The sequence below is a fragment of the Schistocerca gregaria genome, unplaced genomic scaffold (genome assembly GCF_023897955.1).
Source record: "Schistocerca gregaria isolate iqSchGreg1 unplaced genomic scaffold, iqSchGreg1.2 ptg000350l, whole genome shotgun sequence".
NCBI classification, from domain to species: domain Eukaryota; kingdom Metazoa; phylum Arthropoda; class Insecta; order Orthoptera; family Acrididae; genus Schistocerca; species Schistocerca gregaria.
Genome location: NW_026061810.1, coordinates 3,665,248 through 3,682,520, shown reverse-complemented (window position 1 = coordinate 3,682,520; position 17,273 = coordinate 3,665,248).

Genomic DNA, 17,273 nt, shown 5'->3' with positions numbered 1-17,273 from the left:
GAATGTAACGAATGGGTGGGAAAGAGCAAGGGGCCGCGGCTGTGTAGAACGAAATCACAAATCCTCAGGGGTGTGAGCGATTCGAGATGAGTCGTATACATGTAAATGTTGGTCGTCAGTGACCGTGTGGCCTAATGGATAAGGCGTCGGACTTCGGATCTGAAGATTACAGGTTCGAATGCTGTCACACTTGTGTTTTTCCAGTTCTGAAAAAGAAACATAACGTTTTAATGTAGCAATTGAGCATTACGAAACCGTCTGAATGTTGCTGTTGACCATTTTTTGCTTGGAGATGCTCTTGAGCTTGAAACACACACAACAAGACCGGTGTTAACTAGCGAAATGGTCGGCAGAGTGCCGACACAGCGAGTTTTGACTATCACTTGCACATCTAAAACAACGTCGGAAAGTAACTCGTTCGGCTTTAGAGTCACATAAAGTATGTGTGTTAATTTTGACGCCACTAGCTCTGCATGTTGTCATGCAATTTCTTTACCTCTCAGAAAATATTATGACATAAAAGTGAAGTACGTGACGAGTTTGACGTTAGGAAAACATTAGGCATCATGGAGAGATTCTGTATGGGACCACCCAACCCAAACGAGTACTGTGTGACGTGCTACCCGGCAGGTATTCACCGAGGTAGCCGGCTAGCTCAGTCGGTAGAGCGTCAGACTCTTAATCCCAGGGTCGTTGGTTCGAGCCACACGCTGGGCGGAACGGAATTTTGTTCCGCTGCAGGTGTAAATTACCGTTTTTCTGATTAACGAGATTTAATGGAAATAGCAACTTTAAACTTTGCCTACGTCTCTGTCGGTCGCAAGGAAACTGTATTTGAAGGTGAAGGTGATTTTGTAGACATGTGTGAAAGACATGTTCTGAAATGCAAGTGTTGTTGTTTGGAGAGCACATCGGTTACGTTTCAGATGTGTAGCCAAGCAGTAATTTGTCGCCATAGCTGCAAATATTAGCCGGTAATATGAAGTGTTGTCAGCTAAAGTCTGATGATGCAGACGACCGTAAGGACGAAGTACCCTAGAATACCGCTAGGCCTCGCCTCTTTAGCTCAGTGGTAGAGCACTGGTCTAATAAACCAGGGGTCGTAAGTTCCATCCTCACAGAAGAAAGATGAATTTTGGAAATCAGTTTCGCGTCGAGGCCGTATAGCAAACAGTTCCTGTGATGGGCGAACAATTAGCGATAGGCGTGTTTTGAAGAATTACTCTCAGATGCGATTAAGGCGAATGGAGCAGATAAAGCATTTGCCAAAGCGGTACAGCATAAGGTGGGACGAGGCAGTCTGAATTACATTTTATAGATGTATTTCTCACATATCTCAGAGCCTCTCGCGATATTCGTCGTCGTCGTCGTCTTCGCCGCCGCCGCCGCCGCCGCTTCTGCAGAAGTAGCAAATGGCAATCGTAGCAAATGCGGCGAGGGACGCCCTGCCTTCGATTCCGAATGCACAAAGTGTGTGGTCTTGTTTCTCAGTCTATATTTGGTCGGTCACATCAGAGGTTGAATGTAACGAATGGGTGGGAAAGAGCAAGGGGCAGCGGCTGTGTAGAACGAAATCACAAATCCTCAGGGGTGTGAGAGTTTCGAGATGAGTCGTATACATGTAAATGTTGGTCGTCAGTGACCGTGTGGCCTAATGGATAAGGCGTCGGACTTCGGATCTGAAGATTACAGGTTCGAATGCTGTCACACTTATGTTTTTCCAGTTCTGAAAAAGAAACATAACGTTTTAATGTAGCAATTGAGCAGTACGAAACCGTCTGAATGTTGCTGTTGACCATTTTTTGCTTGGAGATGCTCTTGAGCTTGAAACACACACAACAAGACCGGTGTTAACTAGCGAAATGGTCGGCAGAGTGCCGACACAGCGAGTTTTGACTATCACTTGCACATCTAAAACAACGTCGGAAAGTAACTCGTTCGGCTTTTGAGTCACATAAAGTATGTGTGTTAATTTTGACGCCACTAGCTCTGCATGTTGTCATGCAATTTCTTTACCTCTCAGAAAATATTATGACACAAAAGTGAAGTACGTGACGAGTGTGACGTTAGGAAAACATTAGGCATCATGGAGAGATTCTGTATGGGACCACCCAACCCAAACGAGTACTGTGTGACGTGCTACCCGGCAAGTATTCACCGAGGTAGCCGGCTAGCTCAGTCGGTAGAGCGTCAGACTCTTAATCCCAGGGTCGTTGGTTCGAGCCAGACGCTGGGCGGAACGGAATTTTGTTCCGCTGCAGGTGTAAATTACCGTTTTTCTGATTAACGAGATTTAATGGAAATAGCAACTTTAAACTTTGCCTACGTCTCTGTCAGTCGCAAGGAAACTGTATTTGAAGATGAAGGTGATTTTGTAGACATGTGTGAAAGACATGTTCTGAAATGCAAGTGTTGTTGTTTGGAGAGCACATCGGTTACGTGTCAGATGTGTAGCCAAGCAGTAATTTGTCGCCATAGCTGCAAATATTAGCCGGTAATATGAAGTGTTGTCAGCTAAAGTCTGATGATGCAGACGACCGTAAGGACGAAGTACCCAAGAGTACCGCTAGGCCGCGCCTCTTTAGCTCAGTGGTAGAGCACTGGTCTAATAAACCAGGGCTCGTAAGTTCCATCCTCACAGAAGAAATATTAATTTTGGAAATCAGTTTCGCGTCGTGGCCGTATAGCAATCAGTTCCTGTGATGACGAACAATTAGCGACAGGCGTGTTTTGAAGAATTACTCTCAGATGCGATTAAGGCGAATGGCGCAGATAAAGCATTTGCCAAAGCGGTACAGCATAAGGTGGGACGAGGCAGTCTGAATTACATTTTATAGATGTATTTCTCACATATCTCAGAGCCTCTCGCGATATTGGTCGTCGTCGTCGTCGTCGTCGCTGCCGCCGCCGCTTCTGCAGAAGTAGCAAATGGCAATCGTAGCAAATGCGGCGAGGGACGCCCTGCCTTCGATTCCGAATGCACAAAGTGTGTGGTCTTGTTTCTCAGTCTATATTTGGTCGGTCACGTCAGAGGTTGAATGTAACGAATGGGTGGGAAAGAGCAAGGGGCCGCGGCTGTGTAGAACGAAATCACAAATCCTCAGGGGTGTGAGCGATTCGAGATGAGTCGTATACATGTAAATGTTGGTCGTCAGTGACCGTGTGGCCTAATGGATAAGGCGTCGGACTTCGGATCTGAAGATTACAGGTTCGAATGCTGTCACACTTGTGTTTTTCCAGTTCTGAAAAAGAAACATAACGTTTTAATGTAGCAATTGAGCATTACGAAACCGTCTGAATGTTACTGTTGACCATTTTTTGCTTGGAGATGCTCTTGAGCTTGAAACACACACAACAAGACCGGTGTTAACTAGCGAAATGGTCGGCAGAGTGCCGACACAGCGAGTTTTGACTATCACTTGCACATCTAAAACAACGTCGGAAAGTAACTCGTTCGGCTTTAGAGTCACATAAAGTATGTGTGTTAATTTTGACGCCACTAGCTCTGCATGTTGTCATGCAATTTCTTTACCTCTCAGAAATGATTATGACATGAAATTGAAGTACGGGTCGAGTGTGACGTTAGGAAAACATTAGGCATCATGGAGAGATTCTGTATGGGACCACCCAACCCAAACGAGTACTGTGTGACGTGCTACCCGGCAGGTATTCACCGAGGTAGCCGGCTAGCTCAGTCGGTAGAGCGTCAGACTCTTAATCCCAGGGTCGTGGGTTCGAGCCACACGCTGGGCGGAACGGAATTTTGTTCCGCTGCAGGTGTAAATTACCGTTTTTCTGATTAACGAGATTTAATGGAAATAGCAACTTTAAACTTTGCCTACGTCTCTGTCGGTCGCAAGGAAACTGTATTTGAAGGTGAAGGTGATTTTGTAGACATGTGTGAAAGACATGTTCTGAAATGCAAGTGTTGTTGTTTGGAGAGCACATCGGTTACGTTTCAGATGTGTAGCCAAGCAGTAATTTGTCGCCATAGCTGCAAATATTAGCCGGTAATATGAAGTGTTGTCAGCTAAAGTCTGATGATGCAGACGACCGTAAGGACGAAGTACCCTAGAATACCGCTAGGCCTCGCCTCTTTAGCTCAGTGGTAGAGCACTGGTCTAATAAACCAGGGGTCGTAAGTTCCATCCTCACAGAAGAAAGATGAATTTTGGAAATCAGTTTCGCGTCGAGGCCGTATAGCAAACAGTTCCTGTGATGGGCGAACAATTAGCGACAGGCGTGTTTTGAAGAATTACTCTCAGATGCGATTAAGGCGAATGGAGCAGATAAAGCATTTGCCAAAGCGGTACAGCATAAGGTGGGACGAGGCAGTCTGAATTACATTTTATAGATGTATTTCTCACATATCTCAGAGCCTCTCGCGATATTCGTCGTCGTCGTCGTCTTCGCCGCCGCCGCCGCCGCCGCTTCTGCAGAAGTAGCAAATGGCAATCGTAGCAAATGCGGCGAGGGACGCCCTGCCTTCGATTCCGAATGCACAAAGTGTGTGGTCTTGTTTCTCAGTCTATATTTGGTCGGTCACATCAGAGGTTGAATGTAACGAATGGGTGGGAAAGAGCAAGGGGCAGCGGCTGTGTAGAACGAAATCACAAATCCTCAGGGGTGTGAGAGTTTCGAGATGAGTCGTATACATGTAAATGTTGGTCGTCAGTGACCGTGTGGCCTAATGGATAAGGCGTCGGACTTCGGATCTGAAGATTACAGGTTCGAATGCTGTCACACTTGTGTTTTTCCAGTTCTGAAAAAGAAACATAACGTTTTAATGTAGCAATTGAGCAGTACGAAACCGTCTGAATGTTGCTGTTGACCATTTTTTGCTTGGAGATGCTCTTGAGCTTGAAACACACACAACAAGACCGGTGTTAACTAGCGAAATGGTCGGCAGAGTGCCGACACAGCGAGTTTTGACTATCACTTGCACATCTAAAACAACGTCGGAAAGTAACTCGTTCGGCTTTTGAGTCACATAAAGTATGTGTGTTAATTTTGACGCCACTAGCTCTGCATGTTGTCATGCAATTTCTTTACCTCTCAGAAAATATTATGACACAAAAGTGAAGTACGTGACGAGTGTGACGTTAGGAAAACATTAGGCATCATGGAGAGATTCTGTATGGGACCACCCAACCCAAACGAGTACTGTGTGACGTGCTACCCGGCAGGTATTCACCGAGGTAGCCGGCAAGCTCAGTCGGTAGAGCGTCAGACTCTTAATCCCAGGGTCGTTGGTTCGAGCCAGACGCTGGGCGGAACGGAATTTTGTTCCGCTGCAGGTGTAAATTACCGTTTTTCTGATTAACGAGATTTAATGGAAATAGCAACTTTAAACTTTGCCTACGTCTCTGTCAGTCGCAAGGAAACTGTATTTGAAGATGAAGGTGATTTTGTAGACATGTGTGAAAGACATGTTCTGAAATGCAAGTGTTGTTGTTTGGAGAGCACATCGGTTACGTGTCAGATGTGTAGCCAAGCAGTAATTTGTCGCCATAGCTGCAAATATTAGCCGGTAATATGAAGTGTTGTCAGCTAAAGTCTGATGATGCAGACGACCGTAAGGACGAAGTACCCAAGAGTACCGCTAGGCCGCGCCTCTTTAGCTCAGTGGTAGAGCACTGGTCTAATAAACCAGGGCTCGTAAGTTCCATCCTCACAGAAGAAATATTAATTTTGGAAATCAGTTTCGCGTCGTGGCCGTATAGCAATCAGTTCCTGTGATGACGAACAATTAGCGACAGGCGTGTTTTGAAGAATTACTCTCAGATGCGATTAAGGCGAATGGCGCAGATAAAGCATTTGCCAAAGCGGTACAGCATAAGGTGGGACGAGGCAGTCTGAATTACATTTTATAGATGTATTTCTCACATATCTCAGAGCCTCTCGCGATATTGGTCGTCGTCGTCGTCGTCGTCGCTGCCGCCGCCGCTTCTGCAGAAGTAGCAAATGGCAATCGTAGCAAATGCGGCGAGGGACGCCCTGCCTTCGATTCCGAATGCACAAAGTGTGTGGCCTTGTTTCTCAGTCTATATTTGGTCGGTCACGTCGGAGGTTGAATGTAACGAATGGGTGGGAAAGAGCAAGGGGCAGCGGCTGTGTAGAACGAAAACACAAATCCTCAGGGGTGTGAGCGTTTCGAGATGAGTCGTATACATGTACATGTTGGTAGGCAGTGACCGTGTGGCCTAATGGATAAGGCGTCGGACTTCGGATCTGAAGATTACAGGTTCGAATGCTGTCACGCTTGTGTTTTTCCAGTTCTGAAAAAGAAACATAACGTTTTAATGTAGCAATTGAGCAGTACGAAACCGTCTGAATGTTGCTGTTGACCATTTTTTGCTTGGAGATGGTCTTGAGCTTGAAACACACACAACAAGACCGGTGTTAACTAGCGAAATGGTCGGCAGAGTGCCGACACAGCGAGTTTTGACTATCACTTGCACATCTAAAACAACGTCGGAAAGTAACTCGTTCGGCTTTTGAGTCACATAAAGTATGTGTGTTAAATTTGACGCCACTAGCTCTGCATGTTGTCATGCAATTTCTTTACCTCTCAGAAATGATTATGACATAAAATTGAAGTACGTGACGAGTGTGACGTTAGGAAAACATTAGGCATCATGGAGAGATTCTGTATGGGACCACCCAACCCAAACGAGTACCGTGTGACGTGCTACCCGGGACATATTCACCACGGTAGCCGGCTAGCTCAGTCGGTAAAGCGTCAGACTCTTAATCCCAGGGTCGTAGGTTTGAGCCACACGCTGGGCGGAACGGAATTTTGTTCCGCTGCAGGTGTAAATTACCGTTTTTCTGATTAACGAGATTTAATGGAAATAGCAACTTTAAACTTTGCCTACGTCTCTGTCAGTCGCAAGGAAACTGTATTTGAAGGTGAAGGTGATTTTGTAGACATGTGTGAAAGACATGTTCTGAAATGCAAGTGTTGTTGTTTGGAGAGCACATCGGTTACGTGTCAGATGTGTAGCCAAGCAGTAATTTGTCGCCATAGCTGCAAATATTAGCCGGTAATATGAAGTGTTTTCTGCTAAAGTCTGATGATGCAGACGACCGTAAGGACGAAGTACCCAAGGGTACCGCTAGGCCGCGCCACTTTAGCTCAGTGGTAGAGCACTGGTCTAATAAACCAGGGGTCGTAAGTTCCATCCTCACAGGAGAAAGATGAATTTTGGAAATCAGTTGCGCGTCGTGGCCGTATAGCAAACAGTACCTGTGATGACGAACAATTAGCGACAGGCGTTTTTTTAAGAATTACTCTCAGATGCGATTAAGGCGAATGGCGCAGATAAAGCATTTGCCAAAGCGGTACAGCATAAGGTGGGACGAGGCAGTCTGAATTACATTTTGTAGATGTATTTCTCACATATCTCGCCGCCGCCGCTTCTGCAGAAGTAGCAAATGGCAATCGTAGCAAATGCGGCGAGGGACGCCCTGCCTTCGATTCCGAATGCACAAAGTGTGTGGTCTTGTTTCTCAGTCTATATTTGGTCGGTCACGTCAGAGGTTGAATGTAACGAATGGGTGGGAAAGAGCAAGGGGCAGCGGCTCTGTAGAACGAAAACACAAATCCTCAGGGGTGTGAGCGTTTCGAGATGAGTCGTATACATGTAAATGTTGGTCGTCAGGGACCGTGTGGCCTAATGGATAATGCGTCGGACTTCGGATGTGAAGATTACAGTTTCGAATGCTGTCACGCTTGTGTTTTTCCAGTTCTGAAAAAGAAACATAACGTTTTAATGTAGCAATTGTGCAGTACGAAACCGTCTGAATGTTGCTGTTGACCATTTTTTGCTTGGAGATGCTCTTGAGCTTGAAACACACACAACAAGACCGGTGTTAACTAGCGAAATGGTCGGCAGAGTGCCGACACAGCGAGTTTTGACTATCACTTGCACATCTAAAACAACGTCGGAAAGTAACTCGTTCGGCTTTTGAGTCACATAAAGTATGTGTGTTAAATTTGACGCCACTAGCTCTGCATGTTGTCATGCAATTTCTTTACCTCTCAGAAATGATTATGACATAAAAGTGAAGTACGTGACGAGTGTGACGTTAGGAAAACATTAGGCATCATGGAGAGATTCTGTATGGGACCACCCAACCCAAACGAGTACTGTGTGACGTGCTACCCGGGAGGTATTTACCGCGGTAGCCGGCTAGCTCAGTCGGTAAAGCGTCAGACTCTTAATCCCAGGGTCGTGGGTTCGAGCCAGACGCTGGGCGGAACGGAATTTTGTTCCGCTGCAGGTGTAAATTTCCGTTTTTCTGATTAACGAGATTTAATGGAAATAGCAACTTTAAACTTTGCCTACGTCTCTGTCAGTCGCAAGGAAACTGTATTTGAAGGTGAAGGTGATTTTGTAGACATGTGTGAAAGACATGTTCTGAAATGCAAGGGTTGTTGTTTGGAGAGCACATCGGTTACGTGTCAGATGTGTAGCCAAGCAGTAATTTGTCGCCATAGCTGCAAATATTAGCCGGTAATATGAAGTGTTGTCAGCTAAAGTCTGATGATGCAGACGACCGTAAGGACGAAGTACCCAAGAGTACCGCTAGGCCGCGCCTCTTTAGCTCAGTGGTAGAGCACTGGTCTAATAAACCAGGGGTCGGAAGTTCCATCCTCACAGAAGAAAGATGAATTTTGGAAATCAGTTGCGCGTCGTGGCCGTATAGCAAACAGTTCCTGTGATGACGAACAATTAGCGACAGGCGTTTTTTTAAGAATTACTCTCAGATGCGATTAAGGCGAATGGCGCAGATAAAGCATTTGCCAAAGCGGTACAGCATAAGGTGGGACGAGGCAGTCTGAATTACATTTTATAGATGTATTTCTCACTTATCTCAAAGCGTCTCGCGATATTCGTCGTCGTCGTCGTCTTCGCCGCCGCCGCCGCCGCTTCTGCAGAAGTAGCAAATGGCAATCGTAGCAAATGCGGCGAGGGACGCCCTGCCTTCGATTCCGAATGCAGAAAGTGTGTGGTCTAGTTTCTCAGTCTATATTTGGTCGGTCACGTCAGAGGTTGAATGTAACGAATGGGTGGGAAAGAGCAAGGGGCAGCGGCTGTGTAGAACGAAAACACAAATCCTCAGGGGTGTGAACGTTTCGAGATGAGTCGTATTCATGTAAATGTTGGTCGTCAGAGACCGTGTGGCCTAATGGATAAGGCGTCGGACTTCGGATCTGAAGATTACAGGTTCAAATGCTGTCACACTTGTGTTTTTCCAGTTCTGAAAAAGAAACATAACGTTTTAATGTAGCAATTGAGCATTACGAAACCGTCTGAATGTTGCTGTTGACCATTTTTTGCTTGGAGATGGTCTTGAGCTTGAAACACACACAACAAGACCGGTGTTAACTAGCGAAATGGTCGGCAGAGTGCCGACACAGCGAGTTTTGACTATCACTTGCACATCTAAAACAACGTCGGAAAGTAACTCGTTCGGCTTTTGAGTCACATAAAGTATGTGTGTTAAATTTGACGCCACTAGCTCTGCATGTTGTCATGCAATTTCTTTACCTCTCAGAAATGATTATGACATGAAATTGAAGTACGGGTCGAGTGTGACGTTAGGAAAACATTAGGCATCATGGAGAGATTCTGTATGGGACCACCCAACCCAAACGAGTACTGTGTGACGTGCTACCCGGGAGATATTCACCGCGGTAGCCGGCTAGCTCAGTCGGTAAAGCGTCAGACTCTTAATCCCAGGGTCGTTGGTTCGAGCCACACGCTGGGCGGAACGGAATTTTGTTCCGCTGCAGGTGTAAATTACCGTTTTTCTGATTGACGAGATTTAATGGAAATAGCATCTTTAAACTTTGCCTACGTCTCTGTCAGTCGCAAGGAAACTGTATTTGAAGGTGAAGGTGATTTTGTAGACATGTGTGAAAGACATGTTCTGAAATGCAAGTGTTGTTGTTTGGAGAGCACATCGGTTACGTGTCAGATGTGTAGCCAAGCAGTAATTTGTCGCCATAGCTGCAAATATTAGCCGGTAATATGAAGTGTTTTCAGCTAAAGCCTGATGATGCAGACGACCGTAAGGACGAAGTACCCAAGAGTACCGCTAGGCCGCGCCTCTTTAGCTCAGTGGTGGAGCACTGGTGAAATAAACCAGGGGTCGTAAGTTCCATCCTCACAGGAGAAAGATGAATTTTGGAAATCAGTTGCGCGTCGTGGCCGTATAGCAAACAGTTCCTGTGATGACGAACAATTAGCGACAGGCGTTTTTTTAAGAATTACTCTCAGATGCGATTAAGGCGAATGGCGCAGATAAAGCATTTGCCAAAGCGGTACAGCATAAGGTGGGACGAGGCAGTCTGAATTACATTTTATAGATGTATTTCTCATATATCTCAATGCCTCTCGCGATATTCGTCGTCGTCGTCGTCGTCTTCGCCGCCGCCGCCGCCGCCGCTTCTGCAGAAGTAGCAAATGGCAATCGTAGCAAATGCGGCGAGGGACGCCCTGCCTTCGATTCCGAATGCACAAAGTGTGTGGTCTTGTTTCTCAGTCTATATTTGGTCGGTCACGTCAGAGGCTGAATGTAACGAATGGGTGGGAAAGAGCAAGGGGCAGCGGCTGTGTAGAACGAAAACACAAATCCTCAGGGGTGTGAACGTTTCGAGATGAGTCGTATACATGTAAATGTTGGTCGTCAGTGACCGTGTGGCCTAATGGATAAGGCGTCGGACTTCGGATGTGAAGATTACAGTTTCGAATGCTGTCACGCTTGTGTTTTTCCAGTTCTGAAAAAGAAACATAACGTTTTAATGTAGCAATTGAACAGTACGAAACCGTCTGAATGTTGCTGTTGACCATTTTTTGCTTGGAGATGGTCTTGAGCTTGAAACACACACAACAAGACCGGTGTTAACTAGCGAAATGGTCGGCAGAGTGCCGACACAGCGAGTTTTGACTATCACTTGCACATCTAAAACAACGTCGGAAAGTAACTCGTTCGGCTTTTGAGTCACATAAAGTATGTGTGTTAAATTTGACGCCACTAGCTCTGCATGTTGTCATGCAATTTCTTTACCTCTCAGAAATGATTATGACATAAAATTGAAGTACGTGACGAGTGTGACGTTAGGAAAACATTAGGCATCATGGAGAGATTCTGTATGGGACCACCCAACCCAAACGAGTACTGTGTGACGTGCTACCCGGGAGATATTCACCGCGGTAGCCGGCTAGCTCAGTCGGTAAAGCGTCAGACTCTTAATCCCTGGGTCGTTGGTTCGAGCCACACCCTGGGCGGAACGTAATTTTGTTCCGCTGCAGGTGTAAATTACCGTTTTTCTGATTGACGAGATTTAATGGAAATAGCATCTTTTAACTTTGCCTACGTCTCTGTTAGTCGCAAGGAAACTGTATTTGAAGGTGAAGGTGATTTTGTAGACATGTGTGAAAGACATGTTCTGAAATGCAAGTGTTGTTGTTTGGAGAGCACATCGGTTACGTGTCAGATGTGTAGCCAAGCAGTAATTTGTCGCCATAGCTGCAAATATTAGCCGGTAATATGAAGTGTTTTCAGCTTAAGCCTGATGATGCAGACGACCGTAAGGACGAAGTACCCAAGAGTACCGCTAGGCCGCGCCTCTTTAGCTCAGTGGTGGAGCACTGGTGAAATAAACCAGGGGTCGTAAGTTCCATCCTCACAGGAGAAAGATGAATTTTGGAAATCAGTTGCGCGTCGTGGCCGTATAGCAAACAGTTCCTGTGATGACGAACAATTAGCGACAGGCGTTTTTTTAAGAATTACTCTCAGATGCGATTAAAGCGAATGGCGCAGATAAAGCATTTGCCAAAGCGGTACAGCATAAGGTGGGACGAGGCAGTGTGAATTACATTTTATAGATGTATTTCTCACATATCTCAGAACCTCTCGCGATATTCGTCGTCGTCGTCGTCGTCGTCGTCGTCGTCGTCGTCGCCGCCGCTTCTGCAGAAGTAGCAAATGGCAATCGTAGCAAATGCGGCGAGGGACGCCCTGCCTTCGATTCCGAATGCACAAAGTGTGTGGTCTTGTTTCTCAGTCTATATTTGGTCGGTCACGTCAGAGGTTGAATGTAACGAATGGGTGGGAAAGAGCAAGGGGCAGCGGCTGTGTAGAACGAAAACACAAATCCTCAGGGGTGTGAGCGTTTCGAGATGAGTCGTATACATGTAAATGTTGGTCGTCAGTGACCGTGTGGCCTAATGGATAAGTCGTCGGACTTCGGATGTGAAGATTACAGGTTCGAATGCTGTCACGCTTGTGTTTTTCCAGTTCTGAAAAAGAAACATAACGTTTTAATGTAGCAATTGAGCAGTACGAAACCGTCTGAATGTTGCTGTTGACCATTTTTTGCTTGGAGATGGTCTTGAGCTTGAAACACACACAACAAGACCGGTGTTAACTAGCGAAATGGTCGGCAGAGTGCCGACACAGCGAGTTTCGACTATCACTTGCACATCTAAAACAACGTCGGAAAGTAACTCGTTCGGCTTTTGAGTCACATAAAGTATGTGTGTTAATTTTGACGCCACTAGCTCTGCATGTTGTCATGCAATTTCTTTACCTCTCAGAAATGATTATGACATAAAAGTGAAGTACGTGACGAGTGTGACTTTAGGAAAACATTAGGCATCATGGAGAGATTCTGTATGGGACCACCCAACCCAAACGAGTACTGTGTGACGTGCTACCCGGCAGGTATTCACCGATGTAGCCGGCCAGCTCAGTCGGTAGAGCGTCAGACTCTTAATCCCAGGGTCGTGGGTTCGCGCCAGACTCTTGGCGGAACGGAATTTTGTTCCGCTGCAGGTGTAAATTACCGTTTTTCTGATTAACGATATTTAATGGAAATAGCAACTTTAAACTTTGCCTACGTCTCTGTCAGTCGCAAGGAAACTGTATTTGAAGGTGAAGGTGATTTTGTAGACATGTGTGAAAGACATGTTCTGAAATGCAAGTGTTGTTGTTTGGAGAGCACATCGGTTACGTGTCAGATGTGTAGCCAAGCAGTAATTTGTCGCCATAGCTGCAAATATTATCCGGTAATATGAAGTGTTGTCAGCTAAAGTCTGATGATGCAGACGACCGTAAGGACGAAGTACCCAAGAGTACCGCTAGGCCGCGCCTCTTTAGCTCAGTGGTAGAGCACTGGTCTAATAAACCAGGGGTCGTAAGTTCCATTCTCACAGGAGAAAGATGAATTTTGGAAATCAGTTGCGCGTCGGGGCCCATATAGCAAACAGTACCTGTGATGACGAACAATTAGCGACATGCGTTTTTTTAAGAATTACTCTTAGATGTGATTAAGGCGAATGGCGCAGATAAAGCATTTGCCAAAGCGGTACAGCATAAGGTGGGACGAGGCAGTCTGAATTACATTTTATAGATGTATTTCTCACATATCTCAGAGCCTCTCACGATATTCTTCGTCGTCGTCGTCGTCGCCGCCGCCGCTTCTGCAGAAGTAGCAAATGGCAATCGTAGCAAATGCGGCGAGGGACGCCCTGCCTTCGATTCCGAATGCACAAAGTGTGTGGTCTTGTTTCTCAGTCTATATTTGGTCGGTCACGTCAGAGGTTGAATGTAACGAATGGGTGGGAAAGAGCAAGGGGCAGCGGCTGTGTAGAACGAAAACACAAATCCTCAGGGGTGTGAGCGTTTCGAGATGAGTCGTATACATGTAAATGTTGGTCGTCAGTGACCGTGTGGCCTAATGGATAAGGCGTCGGACTTCGGATGTGAAGATTACAGGTTCGAATGCTGTCACGCTTGTGTTTTTCCAGTTCTGAAAAAGAAACATAACGTTTTAATGTAGCAATTGAGCAGTACGAAACCGTCTGAATGTTGCTGTTGACCATTTTTTGCTTGGAGATGCTCTTGAGCTTGAAACACACACAACAAGACCGGTGTTAACTAGCGAAATGGTCGGCAGAGTGCCGACACAGCGAGTTTTGACTATCACTTGCACATCTAAAACAACGTCGGAAAGTAACTCGTTCGGCTTTTGAGTCACATAAAGTATGTGTGTTAATTTTGACGCCACTAGCTCTGCATGTTGTCATGCAATTTCTTTACCTCTCAGAAATGATTATGACATAAAAGTGAAGTACGTGACGAGTGTGACGTTAGGAAAACATTAGGCATCATGGAGAGATTCTGTATGGGACCACCCAACCCAAACGAGTACTGTGTGACGTGCTACCCGGGAGATATTCACCGCGGTAGCCGGCAAGCTCAGTCGGTAAAGCGTCAGACTCTTAATCCCAGAGTCGTGTGTTCGAGCCAGACGCTGGGGGGAACGGAATTTTGTTCCGCTGCAGGTGTAAATTACCGTTTTTCTGATTAACGATATTTAATGGAAATAGCAACTTTAAACTTTGCCTACGTCTCTGTCAGTCGCAAGGAAACTGTATTTGAAGGTGAAGGTGATTTTGTAGACATGTGTGAAAGACATGTTCTGAAATGCAAGTGTTGTTGTTTGGAGAGCACATCGGTTACGTGTCAGATGTGTAGCCAAGCAGTAATTTGTCGCCATAGCTGCAAATATTAGCCGGTAATATGAAGTGTTGTCAGCTAAAGTCTGATGATGCAGACGACCGTAAGGACGAAGTACCCAAGTGTACCGCTAGGCCGCGCCTCTTTAGCTCAGTGGTAGAGCACTGGTCTAATAATCCAGGGGTCGTAAGTTCCATCCTCACAGGAGAAAGATGAATTTTGGAAATCAGTTGCGTGTCGTGGCCGTATAGCAAACAGTTCCTGTGATGACGAACAATTAGCGACAGGCGTTTTTTTAAGAATTACTCTCAGATGCGATTAAGGCGAATGGCGCAGATAAAGCATTTGCCAAAGCGGTACAGCATAAGGTGGGACGAGGCAGTCTGAATTACATTTTATAGATCTATTTCTCACATATCTCAGAGCCTCTCGCGATATTTGTCATCATCGTCGTCGTCGCCGCCGCCTCCGCCGCTTCTGCAGAAGTAGCAAATGGCCATCGTAGCAAATGCGGCGAGGGACGCCCTGTCTTCGATTCCGAATGCACAAAGTGTGTGGTCTTGTTTCTCAGTCTATATTTGGTCGGTCACGTCAGAGGTTGAATGTAACGAATGGGTGGGAAAGAGCAAGGGGCAGCGGCTGTGTAGAACGAAAACACAAATCCTCAGGGGTGTGAGCGTTTCGAGATGAGTCGTATACATGTAAATGTTGGTCGTCAGTGACCGTGTGGCCTAATGGATAAGGCGTCGGACTTCGGATGTGAAGATTACAGGTTCGAATGCTGTCACGCTTGTGTTTTTCCAGTTCTGAAAAAGAAACATAACGTTTTAATGTAGCAATTGAGCAGTACGAAACCGTCTGTATGTTGCTGTTGACCATTTTTTGCTTGGAGATGCTCTTGAGCTTGAAACACACACAACAAGACCGGTGTTAACTAGCGAAATGGTCGGCAGAGTGCCGACACAGCGAGTTTTGACTATCACTTGCACATCTAAAACAACGTCGGAAAGTAACTCGTTCGGCTTTTGAGTCACATAAAATATTTGTGTTAATTTTGACGCCACTAGCTCTGCATGTTGTCATGCAATTTCTTTACCTCTCGGAAATGATTATGACATAAAAGCGAAGTACGTGACGAGTGTGACGTTAGGAAAACATCAGGCATCATGGAGAGATTCTGTATGGGACCACCCAACCCAAACGAGTACTGTGTGACGTGCTACCCGGGAGATGTTCACCGCGGTAGCCGGCATTCTGGCTCTAGCTGCCGACGCGTACGGACGTGTCACCGTTGCTGCGTGTAGTCAGTGTTTCGCCAGTGTTTACCTTTGCGTTTCGGTGTTTTTGAGTTTTGTGATTTTCTTCGTGTGTAACTCGTGTTTTTTCTGCCTCCTTTGTTCTGTTTTTGTGTTTTCTACCGACGATTATTTGTTGTTTGTGGAGTTTTCGGTAATTACCGGAATCTCCCCTTGATTACTGCATACCATGGCTACAACTGTGAGGAAGAATACGCTGGTTTTTGCCTTCGCTAAGGAAACACGACGTGTTCAGCCGACTGCTCTGGAAATTCATGATTGGCTTGATCAGGTACTTGGCATAAATTCTGATATGGTGCATACCACTCAGCTAGATACTGACAACTACTGTGTTTTCGTAAAGTTTTTGGATCCCGTTTCGGTCGATAAAATTATTGGAAAATTCGGGTATCATGTCGAATTTTTGCATAGAGACGGCTCTACAAGTAAAGTGGCTATCAGGAGAGCTGATGCTCTTTATAGATCTGTGCGGGTGTTAAATTTACCTATCGAGATAGATAATGAGAAAATCAAGGTTGCCCTGTCTCAATATGGTGAGGTAAAGGATATAGTTAACGAACGTTGGTCGAAGCAATTTAAAATTCAGAGCTTCAATGGTATTCGTTCGGTAGACATGGAAGTAAAGACGAATATCCCGTCTCATATAACTGTTGACGGGCATAAAGCACACGTGATTTATACTGGTCAAACCCCTACGTGCCATATATGCAATGAATCGGGTCATTTAAGGCAGGACTGTCCCCGTCGTGTCTTTGTACTAAAAACAAATTTAGTCCAACGCCGCAAGATGACCTTGAGCGAAGTTTTGGCAACCGATAACACGGCCAAACAGGGTGAGGGTTCGGATCCTGTACTTAGTACTGGAACTATTGCTGTTGAAGGCAGTGATTTTCCACCCCTGGTACCACGCTTCAATTGTGATTCCTCTGCCCGTGAGTTAGACGTACTAACCAAGAAACGACCACTTGAACATACAGATGATCATTCTGATGATGACACCTCCCGACAATCTCCTGCTGTACGTAAACAGAAAGCTGGCGATGAAAATCTGCATGTGCCCCAAGACGAAATGCAAGTAGATTTAATTGCAGTTTCTGATACATCTCGCTCACTGCCAGAAAATGCAACGGCAGCTGCCGGCAGCGAGAAAGTAGAAGTCCCCCAAGCAGTGTCAACTTGCCCAGCTGTAAACAGTGATAATCAGCTGTTTACCGACGGTAAGTTCGCGGAAGCGGTAGAACAACAACACCGCGACACCGCAACAGCACAGCAACCGGCACCAGAGTGTAAACAAGTGAAAGTGTTTACTCCTGAACCGGAAAATAAGCAAACACCGTCGCAAGAGTCACATCAACCGAAGGTAGCATGTAAACAGCAGGCAGTGTTTACAAACCAGGTCTCTCTAGACACTGCTGCTGAAGC